Source organism: Aquarana catesbeiana, linkage group LG05, assembly GCF_042186555.1.
Source record: "Aquarana catesbeiana isolate 2022-GZ linkage group LG05, ASM4218655v1, whole genome shotgun sequence".
NCBI classification, from domain to species: domain Eukaryota; kingdom Metazoa; phylum Chordata; class Amphibia; order Anura; family Ranidae; genus Aquarana; species Aquarana catesbeiana.
In genome coordinates, this window is record NC_133328.1 from 75,868,607 (window position 1) to 75,888,435 (window position 19,829).

The following is a 19,829-nucleotide window of genomic DNA, read 5'->3' on the forward strand; positions in this document are numbered from 1 at the left end:
TTATCGGCTTAGAGGCATAGGTACCTTTAATGAATGCGAATCTTCCTTCAGGGTCCAGTAGGGAGTCTGAGAGCTTAAATGGGGCCTGTTTAGAAACAAGTATGGAAACTCCTTTGGTCTTTGCTATGGGATTGGTGGAATGGAAGGCAGTCTGGTATATATGATTGGTAATTTTTGGGAGGAATTAGAGCGAAAGTGAGTCTCCTGGAGAAGGATGAATTGCGCCTTTTGTTTGGTAAGTGAGGACAGGACCTGTGAACGCTTTTCAGGTACGTTAAGACCTTTTGCGTTAAAAGAGACACACTTCAGCGATAGAGGAGCATGGTGAGGCATTTTCTTTTTTTTTCTCTTTTTTTTTTTAAGTTATAAATAAATGGATTTCAAATCAAAGACTCAAGATCCGGATTTTTATTTATCTTCTTTAAAGACTGTCAGTTCACGTCGGGGTGACCTCGCTAGCAGCTGCGAGGAGTGTTGAGGTAGGGCTTGTGGGATGTCTAAGAAACAGAAAGGGGAGGAGTCCCGCCAGGGATGAAGGAAAGTAGAAAACTAAGGAATCAGTGGGGGCTAATAAGGTATAGGGTGGAAAGAAATACCAGAGGTGGAAATGGAGAAACCAATCCACCTATAAGATAGGAAACTGGTTGGTCAGCAGACTAACTCTTAGTACTACTGCTGGGGGTTGGTGGGAGTGTCTGGAATCCTATTCCTTGGCCGTAGAGATGAGTGTGAGTATATAGTGGTGTAAGAGGGAACAGTGCGAAAATGAGAACAGGACAGTTGCGTCCTGTCAACAGTAAACTCAACGCAAACATCCTGAGAGCCCGCCAATGGGGATCAGACATAGGTCTAATATCTGGAAACTTAAAACTTAAAGAGATTCAAAGCATGTGTTATACATAAACATAGTCATCATGACTCATTCATCCATTTACTCGCCTCCCCATCTAAATTTTATGGGGGCTTCACCTTATTATGCGTACACATTCTAATATTTCCGTTCAAGGGTATATAGGGTCATATGGCCGTACCTCCTCATCTTAGAGCTAGGCAGTGAGACTAGGGGTATGGGACATGGGACCTCCCCACCTCCTGGGGTTTTCGGGGCCATCCTCTTATCTACCTTATACAAGCTTCTGTGTTGGGGGTTCATATTAACTCTTATGACATTATAGCATTATAGCCATATGAGCCCCCGAGGCATACTGTGTGGCTTCCCATTCATGGTTATCAGGGTAGTAAGTAATATTCTAGAGAATTGTTCTCTTAGTGTGTCTCAGTGTCATTGTCTTCTACAGTGAATGACAGACAAAGGGTAATTATGATTGTAGAGAAAGAAGGGAGCTGCATGTGTCTGCCTCGGTGACTCCCAGTTTTTCATACATATTCATATGTCAAAGATATACTGAGATAGTTAGCGCATATATCCATAGAAAAGGGACTGGAGATCGGGGAGTGAGGAAGGGAGGGAGGTAGAAAAAGGGGAGGAGGGAGGGGGGTGAGGGTTGGGGGGAGAGGATTGAGGGTAAAGGGAGGGGAGGAAGAGGTGGGAGAGGGGAAAAAGAAGGGAAGGAGACCGGGTGAAGGGAGTAATAAAAGGGGGAAAGGAAAAATGAGGGAGGGGAGGGGGAAGGTGTGGGTAGGAATAGGAGGGAGGACGAAGGTATCTCTAGAAGGGAAAATGGTAAACCAATTACTTTACCAATACAGATATACCGCATCCCAATTATCTAAGAGCAGTGTATATGTTCATCTCACACAGAGGTTATCTCCAAAGGTGTTGATGGGTATGCAGACGCTAGTAGACCCAGTGCCCGGGGGAAGTCTCAGGTGTGGGATGTATTAGCTTCATAACGTGTTGAGAAACCTCTGCAGTCCTGTGGGGGACCGACAAGTACGTCAACTGCAGGCTTGGAGGTTGTGGCAGGTAATGCAGAAGTCCCGAGAGTCTGGTTTGATGGAGGTGTCTCGATTCCTCGCTGCTTAATGGGCCGGTATTCTGTCCACGTGAGTCTGTGAGGGCTTTTCGCTCTAGTTAGGAGAGGTCCGGTCAGGTAGTTTCTGCAGACCCTTGTTTAGAGTCATAGTGCAGAACTTTCAAAGGGCAAGGCAGCTAGCAAGAAAGCCGTGGTCTTCTCTACACCTGTGAGGCTCTGCACAGTTCTAGCGTGTATAATGGAGACGAGTCACTGAGTCTATAATATAAAAAGATGGAAACTGTGAACCATAACAGGAAGATGAATCTCTCTTGAGGGAAACAGACCTAGATAGGTAGTGTCAGGATGTTAAAAAGAAATGAAAATGGTATTGTCAGGCCTCTTGGTGATTCCTGCGGGGGGTTACGGGTTGCCCCCTGGCTTGGTAATCCAGATCCCGTCTAGAGGGGTGCGCCCCGGGAGAGGGGGGTCCCGATCTTCTGCGTCTAGAGCGATGCCTCTGTGCTTTGGGTGAGGGGTTGTGTGTCACCGGCCTCCACGGCTCAGATGGGAAGTGGAATGCACACCAATCCGGAAGATCTGTTGCTGGTAGATCGAGCTGCTCACAGAAGGCCTGAAGGTCATCTGGTGATATTAAGAGGGCAGTGCAGCCTCTAGCGGTGGTGGACAGGCAGAACGGGAATTTCCAGCGGTATTGTATATTCCGCGCTCTAAGTTGATACAGCAGGGGGCGCAGAGCGCGCCTGTTCTGTAGTGTAGTTGGAGAGAGGTCCTGAAAGAGCTTAATTTCAGTGCCATTGTGGTGTATATGGCCTCTTTCCCTAGCTTTTCTCAGGATTTCTTCCTTAAGCGGGAAATTCACTACACAGCATATAACATCCCTTGGGGGCTCATTATCTCGAGGGGGCAGCCTGTGGGCCCGGTGCAGTCTCTCCATCTCACTTGGGGAATCTGGCGGCCGGTCTAACAGATCATTAAAGATGGCACAGATAACCTGGGTTAGTGAACCTGCATCTAAGTGAACCTGCATCTCCGGTACCCCCCTGACTCAAATGTTGTGTCTCCTGCCCCTATTGTCGAGGTCTTCGACTTGGCGGTGTAAATCATAAAGATACAAGAGTTGGGCATCATATGTGTGCTGTACTTGCCTGATGACAGCTGTGTGGATCTGCGTAGTTTGCTCCACATCCGTTATACGGGCCGCCACTGCCTGAATGTCCATCTTGAGGTCTAAAATTGCCGCTTTCAAAGTGCCCGTAATATTGTTGGTGATGTCCATTGCGACATGCTGTAGATCCGACAGGTTGACTGCTGGGCTGGAGCGGCGAGCTAGGGTATTCTCGTCTTCCATCTGAGAGTCTGAGTCCTGACTGAGGCCTGAGGCCTGTGGTGTCTGTGCGGCCTCGTGGTCACCGGAGCGGAGTGTTCGGAATATCTCTGGGATGTTGCGGCTGAGCTGTGTGTTCGGCTCTTTCGGTGTCCGGGAGGCCGAGACACTCCTGTTAGATTTCCCCATCATGGATAAGGGCGGTTATCCCCCGTTAAAGGCTGATTTTACTCCTCGGGTAGCCGGAGCTCTGTGTTCAAGCGACCATTCCGGACTCCAGCTCCAGTTGTAGGGCTTTGCTAGCATTCTCCAATAAAAGTCATGCCAATCTGGGCACTGCCAAGAGGGATGTCTGTTAATGCCAAAACTAATAAATAATAATGACATATAGCACAGTATCTGTATCAGGGCACAGAATTGGCAGCTCTTGCTAATAACACACAAGGGTTGATTACTAAAACTAGAGAGTGACAAATCTGATGCAGCTGTGCATGGTAGCTTCTATCTTCAGTTTGTCCAATTAAGCCTTGACAAAAAAAACTGATTGGTTTCTTTGCAGAGCTACACCAGAATTTGCAATTTCCAGTTTTGGTAAATCAACCCCACAGGGACAAAATATCTGCTGTGATCCAACTTTTAAAGTGAGGGGTCTGGATTATATAACCCCTTAGTTTGGCACCCTGCCATGTATACACCTTGTTGATTTTGTAATCATTGGTGTCCCTCATTAGAATGGGCTTTGAATGGTTCAAACATTAGAAAAAAACAAAAGGATTTTTTGATTCCGTCACTAGAATTGGCTATGAGCCACAATTTCTTCTGGAATAATAAACATTTCTTCAGGCAGAAGAAAGGTGTGGCCATGGGGGCCAAATATGCCCCCTGAGTAGCCAATCTGTTTATGAGTCATTGGGAAAATCAAGCCATTTTTGATATTACTAGACCCCAATTGAGATTTTATATAAGATATATTGACGGTATCATTATAGTTTGGGCTGAGACACGAGATACTTTTTTGCAATTTCTGGATGAAATTGGTAACAATCGATATGGTATCTCCTTTACAGCAGCGTTCCGAATTCAGAAATGTATTAACTTCTTGGACCTTGTTATATTTAAAGATAATCAGCAACTGTCCACTAAAACCTATTTTAAGGAGGTGCACAGGAAAGGCTACATACCTTTGGGAAGTTGCCATCACCCTATGTGGTTGAATGCAATTCCCAAAAGCCAGCTGATGAGAGTAAGACGAAATTGTGTCAGGAAAGAAAATTACAATATGCAAGCTGATATACTAGTGGACAGGTTCCAGCAAAAAGGTTATAACCCTAAGGATTTGATGAAAACTAAAACTCTAGTTGGTGAAATGAGGAGAGATGATTTGTTTAAGAAAAAAGATGTCAAAAAGAATGATTATGGAGTTGCTTTTATGACCAGTTTCACCCGTCAACATAAACAAATAGAAAAGATCATTCAAACCATTGGCCTTTGTTATTAAAAGATGCTGATCTAAAGGCAATATTGCCGACAAAACCACAGTTCATTTACACCAAGCCCCCTACTTTGCATCTCAAACTAGCTCCTAATGTGGTAGATCCACCAAAGAAGGTTTGCACCTTCTTGGATCAAGTGGGCTTCTACAGATGTGGAAGGTAATGTAAGACCTCCAGGCACAGGGTCAGTAGGACTGCACATTTCACCTCAGGTGAGTCCTATAATATCAAGAAGTTAATTCCTTGTGAGACCACGCATGTCACCTACTTATTGACCTGCCCATGCGGGTTACAGTACGTGGGTAGAACCACTAGGAATTTGGGAGTTTTCCTTTGTAAGCATGTCAATAGGATTAGGGAGGGATATAAGCAACACAGTTTGTCAAACCACTTTTGACTCTATCATGGGAGGGATCCGAGTGGTTTGACATTCTGTGGCATAGACAAAGTTGAGAATAACTGGAGAGGAGGTAACCTCAAGAAAGCCATATCCCAGAGTGAGACTCAGTGGATCCATTGTCTAAGGACGATGAGCCCCTTGGGCCTCAAAATTTAGTTAGATCTGAATTGTTTCCTTTCTAATTGGTAGCAACCAATTAGTATTATGAATATCATTTTCATCTTACAATAATTTTTCACATTTTTATTGTAGTTATTTATTTCTAAAATTGTATTTACTGTTATTTTCATTTTACTGTTATTCCTATTTTTTATTTTATTTTTTATTTTATTTTTATTTATTTATTTTTATTTATTTATTTTTTACTTTATTTTTTCATTATTATTTTATTATTTTTTCATTGTTTTCTTTATCTTTCTTTTTTTTCCATTAAATGTGTAAATAGGAAGTTAGCTACGCTCATATTGTCTAGAATTTTTAATAGTTCATATCCATGTTTTTAATGTTTTACCTAATATAAGATTGTAATGGTGTGACATCTTTTGGACTTTTTGTATAGAAATAGTTATTATATTATTGAACAAATGTGGTTTTGTTTTTGTCTAGCCCAGTTAATGGCTGTAATACTTATGTGAGACACAATTTTGTCCACCGACTTGATGGCCGCTATGATATTCAGGTGGTGTGCGGTAATGCAGTCACTTTGGAAGTAGAATAGTGTTACTAACCATTAAAATGGCTGCCCAATTGTTGATTGGCCCCACAGGAGGGAGGAGACTCCATGCCTGTATATAAACAGGACTCTGCATACCAGAAATGAGGTTCTTGATGATGCCTGGTGGGAGGGTGAAACGCGTTGATGTAATTTACGGTGTTCGAATTCAAATTCAAATGTCATTTCTGGTTTCTGTGTTTCTGTGTAACGCACGCAGGATGCAGCGTTCCTTGACTGTTTTCTCTGCAATACCTCATGCGATATGATTTTTACCAGTTTGTAAGTATCCATCCACTTTGTGCAATAAAGCCTTTTTTTCTACTGTACTTGGTGCCATATTCACCTATTATCATCACGAGTGGGGAATCAATTTGGAGGATCCTCCTGTTACATGCCATTCATGGTTAACATTCAAGCCTTATTGACCCCTGGACTGAAAAGCCAGGGGTCCATTCCTTTTGGTGAGTGGGGATACAGGAGGGGTGTGATGAAGTTTGGAGCACTATTGCCTTTTAATATCTGGAGCATATTTGCACAATATATGGACGTTTTCACATGTTAATTTGTTTGTGAGCGCTGTAATCTCTTTTTTCCTTGAGCATTCGTCTTTTTCCTGCCGATGTAAAGGCCCGTAGACATGGTGTATCTGGATTTTGCAAAAGCATTTGACACAGTTCCCCATAAACGTTTACTGTACAAAATAAGGTCCGCTGGCATTAACCATAGGGTGCGTACATGGATTGAAAACGCTACAAGGGCGAGTTCAGAGGGTGGTGATAAATGGGTAGTACTCAGAATGGTCAGGGGTGGGTAGTGGGGTCCCCCAGGGTTCTGTGCTGGGACCAATCCTGTTTAATTTGTTCATAAACGACCTGAAGGATGGGGTAAACAGTTCAATCTCTGTATTTGCGGACAATACTAAGCTAAGCAGGGCAATAACTTCTCCGCAGGATGTGGAAACCTTGCAAAAAGATTCTGAACAAATTAATGGGGTGGACAACTACATGGCAAATGAGGTTTAATGTAGAAAAATGTAAAATAATGCATTTGGGTGGCAAAAATATGAATGCAATGTATACACTGGGGGGAGGACCTCTGGAGGAATCTAAGATGGAAAAGGACCTGGGGGTCCTAGTAGATAATAGGCTCAGCAATGACATGCGATGCCAAGCTGCTGCTAACAAAGCAAACAGAATATTGGCATGCATTAAAAAGGGGATCAACTCCAGAGATAAAACGATAATTCTCCCACTCTACAAGACTCTGGTCTGGCTGCACCTGGAGTATGCTGTCCAGTTCTGGGCACCAGTCCTCAAGAAGGATGTACTGGAAATGGAGCGAGTACAAAGAAGGGCAACAAAGCTAATAAAGGGTCTGGAGGATATTAGTTATGAGGAAAGGTTGTGAGCACTGAACTTATTCTCTCTGGAGAAGAGACGCTTGAGAGGGGATATGATTTCAATATACAAATATTGTACTGATGACCCCACAATAGGGATAAAACTTTTTCACGGAAGGGAGTTTAACAAGACATGTGGCCACTCATTAAAATTAGAAGAAAAGAGGTTTAATCTTAAACTACGTAGAGGGTTCTTTACTGTAAGAGCGGAAAGGATGTGGAATTCCCTTCCACAGGCGGTGGTCTCAGAGGAGAGCATTGATAGCTTCAAGAAACTATTAGATAAGCACCTGAATGACCACAACATACAGGGATATACAATGTAATACTGACATATAAACACACACATAGGTTGGACTTGATGGACTTGTGTCTTTTTTTGGATCTCACCTACTATGTAACTATACAACTATGTATGTTTAATAATGGTAGATTGGTGGACTGTTTTTTTTACCCAGCTTTTTATAAACGCTGATGGAAAAAACACCCTCCGGTAGCGGTTGGGCTCGCTAATCTCTGTGTACATCAGCACTGCTACAATTAGTGCTTTATTTAGATCACACATGTTTTAAACCATTAAATGCTGCACAGTTATGCTTCTATATTGTGATACTTTTTTCTAAGTATTGTGCTAGCAGCTTTTTATTATTTGGCCTTTAGCACATGAGTTTTTTTCTTTTGTTCAAATGCTTATTTTTACTGCCCCCCCAACCACAAGTGTGGCCATAGGAGGATGGTCCATCAGTACCTGCAGGTGCCGTCCTGGAACACAAGATTACAGATAAAAGGGAGTGGGATACATTGGTCCAGCACAGTAAGATTTTATAAAACACTGTATATACACTAACACTGTTTGTAGTCAGGACTTTATGTGCACATATATAGAAAGACTGAGTATCATCAAAACAATTTTATTAATTTCCATTTAAAACATATACAAAAACATGTTAAAATACTCTCCACTTAGCAGTTAAAGTGGTTGTAAACCCTGGGGAAACCTGTAAGACAAAGGCACACTAGCTCATTATGAAGTACTTACCTGAGAAGGAAGCCCTCCGCTGAGACGGCTGACATCTTCCCCAGTGTTTTTTCCAGGTTTGCGGGCTCCAGCGCTGTGAGTGGCCAGAGCCCCGATGTCGTCATGTTTATGGCATGGCCTCTGAAGGTCCAGCTCGTTAAGCCAGACCTTCAGAGCGCATGCACTGATGAAGTCATTTAATGCATGCACTCTGAATATCTCCTAAACTGTGCAAGTTTAGGAGATATTCACAGTACCTACAGGTAAGCCTTCTTATAGGGTTACCGGTAGGTACAAGCAAAAAAATAAGACTTTACTACCACTTTAACAACATGTATAGATTTCAAACAACATTTCACGTGTAGGCTCAACGCGTTTCAGAAATCCTTCTTCAGGAGTATAATGTGAAGGAATCAATACATTAGAACCCACTTGATATCTTCAAAAATGTATCAAAAGACATGATTGATTGGAATTTATAACATGAACATGTTTCTCAAGGAGGTGCATCCAAAGAAAACAAGATGGCCTTTCAGATAGAGACACCAGGAAGAGAGCAAGAAGCAATTATCAGTCATGCAAACACAATCTTTAATTGGGAGATCAAACCCCAATGGTGTAGTTATTATATCACAGCATAAAGAGGTAAACCAGAAATAATAATCAAGGCTTCTATATTCAGGCAATGGCAGGGGCTTCCAAAACATGTCCAAAAAAGGTGCAAATCTAATGCCGCGTACAAACGACACCGTAAGAGTTATACAGTGTTCACATAATTCCAGCATATTTATAAAACACTGAACTACTAGCAGGTGCAGGGAGGTGCAGGGAAGGAGGGGTGGAGATTGGAGTGTGGATTTGGACTTTAATTAGAAGCATACATTCTCAAGTGCTGTTTAATACTAAAAAAAATAAAAATTAAGTGGTATTTAATCTTTTGCTGCTGGGAAATGTAACCAGTTATTGTCAGTCTCCTGATCTCCTGTGGAATATTCCATTCAATGCTGATTGCTGACATTTGATATACACTTAGCGGCCACTTTATTAGGTACACCGGTTCAATTGCTTGGTAACACAAATTGCTAATCAGCCAATCACATGGCAGCAACTCAATGCATTTAGGCATTTAGGCATTGAAACGTGATAAAGACAACTTGCTGAAAGTCATCTTTCCATCTATTAAATCTTCTGCCCTTGTTGTTTTAACTTTGGATAGTAAAATATTTTTTTTTTCCGTCAGTAAATACCTTATACAGCTCACTCCTGTTTCTTCTCTGGTAAAAAACCTAGGCTTATGACATCATGCACAGCTCTCTATCTCTCAGTCTTGTGAGAGGAAGAGAGGGGGGAGTCATAAGAGGGTCAATGAGAGCTGCAGAGCTGGAGGTGTGCCTCTGTGTGCCTGTGTAAATCCAGGAAGTGAACAGGCAGCGGTTTCAGCTGCCCACAGTTAAAATGTGGGCAAAAAAAGGGGCCACTTAGTACCAATTGAGCACCATTTAAATGCCACGGCCTACCTGAGCATTGTTGCTGACCATGTCCATCCCTTTATGACTACAATGTACCCATCTTCTGATGACTACTTCCAGCAGGATAATACACCATGTCACAAAGCTCAAATTATCTCGCCATTGGTTTCTTGAACATGACAATGAGGTCACTGTACTCCAATGTCCTCCACAGTCACCAGATCTCAATCCAGTAGAGCACCTTTGGGATGTGGTAGAACGAGAGATTTACATCCATGTGCAACCGACAAATCTGCAGCAACTGCGTGATGCTATCATGTCAATATGGACCAAAATCTCTGAGGAATGTTTCCAACACCTTGTTGAATCTATGCAACGAAGACTTAAGGCAGTTCTGAGGGCAAAAGGAGGTCCAATCCAGTACTAGCAAGGTGTACCTAATAAAGTGGCCAGTGAGTGTATATATTTCATACTGAACTTTGACATTGCGTAATTAATTAGCTACAAATGATATGTAATCGTCTCTATTTGTTCAGTGAGCATTTCCCTGGGAAATGGGATGGGAAATCCAAAACTGTTGTTGCTGTGTACAAACACTGAACAGGAGGATAAAAAAAAAATCTGATGACAAATGTCTTACAGTCCCTCATTTTTCAAGACTTTCTCTCATTTCTGGTTGTGTCTGTGGGACAGGAAGTGAAGGAAAATCTCCCCATCAGAGCAATGGCAGCAAAAAGAAAATAGAAACTTGAGAGAGGTTCTAAACCATTTCCGATTTTATCCAAAACAAAAAAGAGTGTTTTGTCTATAAGATACACTTTAAGTTCATCCATGTAGTTTAGGTTTGGGTATGGCTCACAACCAGTTTAAACATGTACATATAGTCCTCAGGCTGTCAAAGATTGAGAACTGAACGTTATATTTTAATTGCATTATTAGGCTGAGGGCATATTAGTATGCAAGTCTGTATTTCAAAATTAGATTTTAATTGACAGATTAACCACTTAAGGACCAGAAGATTTTCCCCCTTAATGACCAGGCCATTTTTCGAGATACGGCACTGCTTCGCTTTGTCTGACAATTGCGCGGTTGCACGTTGTACCCAAACAAAATTGGAGTCTTTTTTTCCCCACAAATAGAGTTTTCTTTTGGTGGTATTTGATCACCTCTGCGGTTTTTATCTTTTGCGCTATTAACAAAAAAAGACCGACAATTTGGGAAAAAAAAAATATTTTTTACTTTTTGCTATAATAAATATCCAAAAAAAAGTAAAAAAAAATGTTTTCATCAATTTAGACCAATATGTATTCTTCTACATATTTTTGGTAAAACAATCGCATTAAGCATATATTGATTGGTTTGCGCAAAAGTTAAAGCCTCTACAAAATAGGGGATAGATTTATGGAATTTTTATTATTTGTTTACATTGACAGATCTTCGTTCTGGGCTCTCTGTGGAGCGATCGCGGGTGTCCGGTGGCTTCCCCACACCTGCTATAGCTCTTAAAAGAGCCGACATACACCTACACCAATTTGCGGGAGCAAGCCGACCTGCTGCAATGTAATGACGGTGGCTGGTTGGCAAGTGGTTAATTGTAACTAAAACACATTAGCTTTTTAAAATATCCATGGACATCAAGCAAGATTGCAAATATAACCTATTAGGCTGGGTTCACACTGCTGCAGTGCGAATTTACCGCGATTTTACCGCGAATTTACCGCGATTTTACCGCGATTTTACCGCGAATTTCAGGAGTTGGATATAGCTGCGATTGATAGTCTAGCCAATGGAATCATAATGTAAAAAAAAAAAGGGTCTTAACTTCCTGTGTACTTCCTGGTTTTTGTGGAGAGTAGTGTGGTGGAATTCGCACATATGTGAACCAATCAATGCGATTCAAGAACGATTTACATTGATGTCTATGGAGACTAAATTCGCAACGCAACGCAGTAAACTCGCACAGGACCTTTTTTTCACGCAGGTTATATTCGCAACGCGTCGATGTGAACGGCACTAATGTTAATCTATGTAATTTAAATGACTTGCGAATTTGAGCGATCGCAACGGCTCAAATTCGCAATAGAATTCGCAGCAGTGTGAACCCAGCCTTACTGCTGATTTTTTTCTTTTACCTATCTTGTCATTACAGACCTATCCAGTACAAACATTATTTCTTCACATTCACCCTGTATGCTGTTTGGAGGAGCGTACAGTACAATGTGAAGATACATGTAAGAAAAGGAAGGCTTATATTTTCAAAGGCACTTGATGATTTACTCAAAAGATAATGTTTTTTTAATGCAAGTCTATCCTTAAGGTGCTTGTAAACCCTTACATATATGCAGTAAAGTGACTAGCCTCAGGTGATAGACAGAGATGAAACAAATCCTCCTACATATATTGAACTTGTTTATCTGCATTCCTCTCTTCTCTACATCAATTCAAAGTCCGGAATTTATAAAGTTGTCTGAGCTTTCAGAAAAAAGGGGGGGGTGGAGAGCTAAGTTAGCACACTGCAGAGCTCAGCATAGAGAGCTCTGAGAGCTGATCGGAGGGAAGGAACACACTCCCCTCCACACAGCACACAGGAACAGAGCGGAGGCTGTCAATCAGCTGGAGGTCCCTCCCCTGTCACCTTTTTTCTCTTGGTGTCAGGAAAACTTGTCAGAAGTGATTCATGCTGATAGCAGAGGAACGAAGCAGCAGACAGAAATGACACTTAGTGCTTTTAAAGTGGTTCTAAAGGCTGAAGGTTTTATACCTAAAAAAATCTTCTGTGTGCAGCCCCCCCCCCTCATCTTTACCTGAGCTCCCTCTAATCCAGTGATGTTCACGATAGCCATGGGACTCTCCCTCCTCATTGGCTGAGACAGCAGAGGGAGCCCATTGGCTCCCACTTCTGTCAATCAAAGCCAGTGAGCCAATGAGAAGAGAGCAGGGGGGGCAGGGCCAAGCCATGTATCTTATGGAAAGAACTCTAATTGACACAAGTCCACACTATAGAGGGATATGCTTTGTTCATATTTCATGTCCGAGGTTTACAACCACTTTGTGTGTAAGTTCAGCTTTAAAAAAAAACACACTATGCTGTCCCATATGGAAAATAGCATAGTGTGCTAAACGTAACTACCAGTCAGGGTTCCCTTTCTGTTTATACAATGACATCCACAATCGCATTCAGAAAAGGCTTCTTAAAATCCTCTGCAGCCATCAATGGCTCCATCAAGAGTCATTGTCATTGTAGGGACAGAACAGCATATAATTAGCTCAGTGGCTTTGGCCTGCTTATGTCCGATTGAAAAAAATGCACATGCCCAACCAAAACACATTAACCTTCCAAAACCTAAAACCTAAAACCTAAACCTTCCATCCCCAGAATTATCCATGATGAAATCTGCCAGAGTTAGATTTAAGAACAGTTTTGTGAATCTAGTTCAACGTCTGCAAACTTTGTGGTAAACCCCACTGAAGTTTTTGGTGGGTAAATGATGTTTTTCAGCTTATTGCCATTTGTGAGGAACCATAAGCAAGCCATAAAAAAAAAAAAGACATGGGAAGCCAAGCATTGCCTCCAGGGACATGCACCATTGCCAAAATGTAAAAAATAATAATAATACAAGTAGAATAAAAAAAGTACCCCTCTACGCAGAATTATTAGGTCTCCTTGCATATCCAATACACTGACAATATGGTTGCTGTGAGCCCACACTTTTATCCACTTGCCCACTGAACACTTAAACCCCCTTCCTAACCAGAGCAATTTTCAGCTTTCGGGGCTCTTACATTTTGAATGACAATTACTCAGTCATGCAACACTGTACCCATATGAAATATTTGTCCTTTTTCACACAAATAGAGCTTTCTTTTGGTGGTATTTAATCACCTCTGGGTTTTTATTTTTTTGCGCTATAAAAGAAAAAAGGCCCAAAATTCTGTAAAAAAATGCATTTTACTTCGTTTCTGTTATACAATTTTGCAAATTAGTAATTTTTCTTCATAAATTTTGGCCAAAATTTATACTGCTACGTATCTTTGGTAAAAATAACCCAAATAAGTGTATTTTATTTGGTCTGTGTGAAAGTTATAGAGTCCACAAGCTATGGTGCCAATCTCTGAAAATTGATCACACCTGAAGTACAGGTAAATTCTTGAGACCCTAACAAGCCAGAAGAGTAAAATACCCCCCAAATGACCCCTTTTTGGAAAGTAGACATTCCAAGGTATTTAGTAAGAGGTATGGTAAGTTTTTTGAAGTTGTAATTTTTTCCCATAATTCTTTGCAAAATCAAGATTTTTTTTTTTTTTTTACAAAATTGTCATATTAGCAGGTTATTTCACACACACAGCATATGCATACCACAAATTACACCCCAAAACATATTCTACTACTCCTCCTGAGTATGGCAATACCACATGTGTGAGAAACTTTTACACAGCCTGGCCACATAAAGAGGACCAACATGCAAGGAGCAACATCAGGCATTCTAGGAGCATAACTTACTCATATCATTTCTTGACTACCTCTTGCACTTTTGAAGGCCCTGGAGCACCAGGACAATGGAAACGCCCCAAAAATGACCCCATTTTGGAAAGAAAACCCGCCAACGTATAATCTATGAGGCAAAATGAGTCTTTTGAACATGTCATTTTTTTCTACAAGTTTTTGGAAAATGTGGAAAGGAAATAAAATGCATTTTTTTTTACACAAAGTTGTCAATTTATATAATATGCCTAACACATAGCATGTACATACCAAAAATTACACCCCACAATAGATTCTCCTACTCCTCCTGAGTATGGTGATACCACATGTGGGAAACTTTTCCACAGCCTGGCCACATACAAAGGCCCAACATGCAGGGAGCACCGTCAGGTGTTCTAGGGACATAAATGTCAAATCTAATTTGACTACCTATTACACTTTTGTGAGACACTGATGGGCACTGTAGTGGCATGGATGAGCATGAATAGGGATGGCTGGGTATGGCTCAGTATGGCTGGGTATGGCTGAGTATGGCTGAGTATGGCTGAGTATGGCTGGGTATGGCTGGGTATGGCTGAGTATGGCTTGGTATTGCTGAGTATTGCTGAGTATGGCTGGGTATTGCTGAGTATGGTTGGGTATGGCTGAGTATGCCTGGGTATGGCTGAGTATGACTGGGCATGGCTGAGTATGGATGGGTATGGCTCGGTATTGCTGAGTATGGCTGAGTATGACTGGGTATTGCTGGGTATGGCAGGGTATGGCTAAGTATGGCTGGGTATGGCTGGGTTTGGCTATGTATGGCTGGGTATGGCTGAGTATGGCTGGCTATTTCTAGGCATGGCTGAGTATGGCTGGGTATTGCTGAGTATAGTTGAGTATTGCTGAGTATTGCTGGGTATTGCTGAGTATGGCTGGGTATTGCTGAGTATGGCTGGGTATGGCTGAGTATGGCTGAGTATGGATGGGGGTGGATGGGATGGCTGAGTATGGATGGCATGGCTGAGATGGATGGATGGCTGAGTATGGATGGGGCTGAGCATGGATAGATGGGATGAATCCTGCAATGGGCACAGAGCAGCACTGTGGGCACTACAGATCCAGCCCAGGGAGCTGCTGCACCCGATCTCTCCCCTCTCCGCTCACACTGTATGATCGGTACAGAGGGGTAAGAGAGGAACCAGACATGACGCCGGTTTGTTTACAAGTGATCGCTCCATCATTTGACGGAGTGATCATGTGGTAAACGGCCGCTGTTACTGGCCATTTACCATGATCCGTGATGCACAGATACTCCAGTATGCGCCCCCCAGGGGGCACGCGGGAGAGCGTTCTGGGAAGACGTCATAGTATGCCCTCCCAGAGTTATCAACCGCACTGTAGCCTTCATTCAGCTATAGAGCCGTTGTTAAGTGGTTATAGTTTTTCTCTGTTCTTTCCAATTTTTAGCTAATCTGACCAGAGACAAAGTCACTGCATCATAGTTGTTCCTTATTTCTGGCCATGAGCCTGCAACCTATTTAGCCATAATTTCGTAATACGTGATCTTCATGAATCTCAGAGATTTGCCATGCATCCATAGTAGTGTTAAACTTGAACCTCATCCCTAGAAGTGTAACCCTGCAGTTAATCCAGAGGAAGACAAAAACCCCATATGAAGTGTGATCCGAAGATTCTCGTATATAGGCAATCATATAAATATTTATATCCATTTAAAGCCTGTGCATTTGGAAACATTTCCATTCCCCTTTTGAAGCCTTTTTTAATGTAAAATTATCTCCAGCATCCTTTTAAATGTGTTTATTCCTGTTCTGATTCCTGTCGGCCAATTCTGAGTCATTTAAGAGTGCAAAGACATCTATAACTGTAGAGGATCCAGATGCCTAATTTATTATAACTCTTCAGGCGTAGATCAGCAGCATTATGAAGGAAATTTAAACTCTTAACTAGTTCAAATCTAATTTAAATTCTTAAAGTACATTAACATACCTGTAAAAGGGGTTATTTTTACAAACCTGCTTAACTGGCCTGGATGATTTAAAGAAGCTCACAAATACATGTATTCTATATCTTGCCCATTCAAGCTAAAGCAAACCTGAGGGGGAATGAGACCACTTGAGCACTTACTGTAATGTATACACAGTATACTTGCATACTATGGCAACATACTTCAGAATTTTCCTTCCTTAAAGTGTTACTAAACCCAGGACCCTGCATTCACTATATCCCACAGTATACAGAACATGGAAATGCAATTATTTTAGTAAATATAAACTGCTAAATACCTTTTCTCATCGGCAGTATATAACAGTCTTGTGACTTCTCTCAGTCTCTGGTTAAAGCTTGCAGAAGGAGTTTTTATTCTCCTCTGACTGTCCTATGAGGCAGCAGGACCCCTGACCCTCTGTCTGGACAGTGCTGATTGGCCCTGTGCTGATCACATGCACTCTCCCAAGAAAAAAAAAAGCAATACACACCAAGCTGAGCATGTGCAGAGTGCCCCCAACCCTCTGGATTATCAACAGATGGATTAGGGACAGTGGAAGAAGGGGAGGATCAGAGAAGACTGGATCATACAGCCTTTTTACACAATGCAGAGGATTAACCCCTTAGGTTCCACAGTGAGTATAACAAGCATGCTATACTGCATATACAGACTGATTTTACTGTTGTGGGTTTAGTAACACTTTAAGCAATGACAGATATTTGGTTTTAGTTGTGGGTCTATTGTTAATGCTGACATTTTCTTTTGTTGAGTCTTCTGCACCTGCACACTTAAGTGCATGTATGTGCATTATCCCCACTCCATTTTTAGGCATCTTACAGAGATACTCTGTCTACTAACATGTTTTTTTTAAACTCTTGATTCATTTTACCATCAGACTGCCTAAACTATCTTTTGAGCTATTGTAAAATGAAGTTCTGGCTTAATAAAGCAAGAAGTAACATCAATAAGTTCCTCCTTGCTAAATATGCAATACAGTGGAGAATCATTGAATGCCTTTTCCAAAAGGGTTGACATAGGGGAAGGGGCTGCTCCAGTAGGTGCAAGCAGTGGCTGTACTAAACTGAGGTTCCTTCAGCAACCTCCCTCCTCATTTATCTGTTTACTGTACAATCAGTTTTGTATGGGCTTCTTTACCATGTCAGTACTACTGCCTAAACCTTGTGTGTCCTTTTCCCTGTAAACACTACCCTTAAAGTGATTCTAAAGGTTGTCTCTTTTTTTTTTTAATACCAACATGTTATACTTACCTGTTGTGTGCAATGGATCTTCCTCTTTTTGGGTCCCACGCTGGCGGTTCTGGCTCTTCCCCCCTGCCAAGTGCCCCCAATAGCAAGCCTCATTCTATAGGGGACAATGTCCATTCACACACAGAGCGTGGCTCAGCCCCACCCCCAGTCTCTCCTCATTGGCTCACTGGCTGTGAGTGACAGCAGCAGAAGCCAATGGCTCCCACTGTCTGCGTGAGCCAATGAGGAGAGAGAGAACTGGGAGAGCCACTGCTCTCATGCACATTGCTGGATCAAGATGGGGCTCAGGTAAGTATAAGGGAAGGCTGTGGGGAGAGCTGCATAGAATGCATTAAGGTAAAAAACCTTCTGCCTTTAGAACAGCAGCGTCTTGTCCACCCCCAATCCACCCGCCCGCCCCCTAATCTACATGCAGGAAACTGGACGCATGGATTCCGATGGGAGGTTTTTTTTTTTTTTTAGAAGCACATGATTAGACTTAAAAAAAGGGTAGGCTCGGGGAGCAGAACACTGCTCCCCAAGCCCACCCAGTTGTGTGACAATAGTGAATAGCGCTAGATGGATTGCCACCCCCCCCACCCCCCCAAATATATACCTCCAGTTGCCATTGCTTTAGAACCACTTTAAGACACAGGGATGTGAGCAAAGGCAAGCACAGAATGGTTGCATTTTTTGCTCCCTCCTTCTGTCAGTATATGCTGGGCATTCTGGAATATTGTCCAAATCTAACCCTACATATTCATCCATCTGTTTGTTTGAGCCAACAATATTTAGTGGTTTGTTTAAAATGTAAAGTGATAGGTCAAGACTAAGTGACAGTCTTTTCAAAGCTTACCCCCCCCCCCCCAACCTATTTATACCCATTTTTGCTATGTTTCTCAACAATTACGAAAATGAATTTCAGATTTTATCAAATATTTCAGTCTGTTTTCATTAAAAGTGAATATGGAACTAATGTGTATGGCTAGCATAGAGCAGTAGGCAAGCTAAATAAAAAAAATCTTTAAAACTGGTTTAAAGAGACACCCCAGCTGTTCCTTGCAAATTCTGGGTGATACTTTGAAAACTGCAATATGTTCACAGCTTCTTCCTGCTTTTTATATTGACCTTTAGGTATTAAATCAAAATTTAAAAAAATGCTGAAATATGTAGCAAACGATTCCCTCCGACTTGAAAAGCAGATTATCTTCTTTCGCCCTCGTTACATGAACAGCTGTGTCTTAGACCCATTGAGAGTTATGCAAGCATCTTTCTACTGAAATAAAAGTAGAAAAAAGAAAAAAACCCTTCTAATTTGCATGAAGTTGCAATTTACACTGTTGCCTTTTATAAAAATAATCAGTATCTAATTTGGGCCTACCAGGTCAGATAACATCACCACTGATGGAAAATAGTGCTGGAGTGGTGTGCTGATTTAGCTTAATGAGTTAACATAAATAATAAATTTCAGCATAGTATGGAAGTGGTTCATGAAGGCCTGGGTCTTCAGTTGTGGTTTCCTCTGTCATAAAGGAATTTGCAGTGAAAGCGGATGATTTCTGAAAGGTTGCACTGCATAAAAGCATTGTTATATGGGTTGAAAAAGACATGTCTTAAATTAAAATAAATAGTAAACCATTTTGCATTTACAGAACTTTAAACCCACAGTTGATCTAAAGACCAAAAAACCCTCTATAAACCACAGTCCAATTTTCTGTAACAAGGAGTAAAATTCCATACAGATCCCTAGGGCAATCAGATGCCTGGATCAACATTATGCATTTCTCCCTTTTTTAAAGCAATCTACTGATTTGACAAGAAGCAATGGCGACCCTAGGGGGGGGGCCAGAGGGGGCCCTGACCCCCCCAACATTATGCTGTGCCCCACCATGTGCCCCCCCCAAAAAAAAAAAAATTTTTTTTACAAAAAATCAATGTCTAAGAGGGAGAGAGTCCCCAGTCAGCTCCTGCGGGTGATTCCTCCCCCCTCCCCTGCTCGCTGACACTGCATAATGCGAGCGTTCACACAACCACGGCCGCCTGATCTGCTCCTTCACCTGCATCCTCATTGGCAGGGAGAAGAGCGAGTTGCAGGAAGGACTCCACCAGGACTTTCAGTTACTGAAAAAACAGACTGATTTCTCCCGTCCTTAGGACAGGAGGACCAGCCTGTAAATTCCAAGAGATGCCAGACCAGAGCTGTCAATAGCAGGGGCAGGACAGCAAGAGGAGGCTGGGGAACCCCACAGTGGCAGAACACCAGGGCCCGGTGGCAAGACAACCTTTGCAACCCTGATAGTTATCCCACTGCTTTGGATCCTTATATTTTCTTGATATGCTGGTGACATATATCT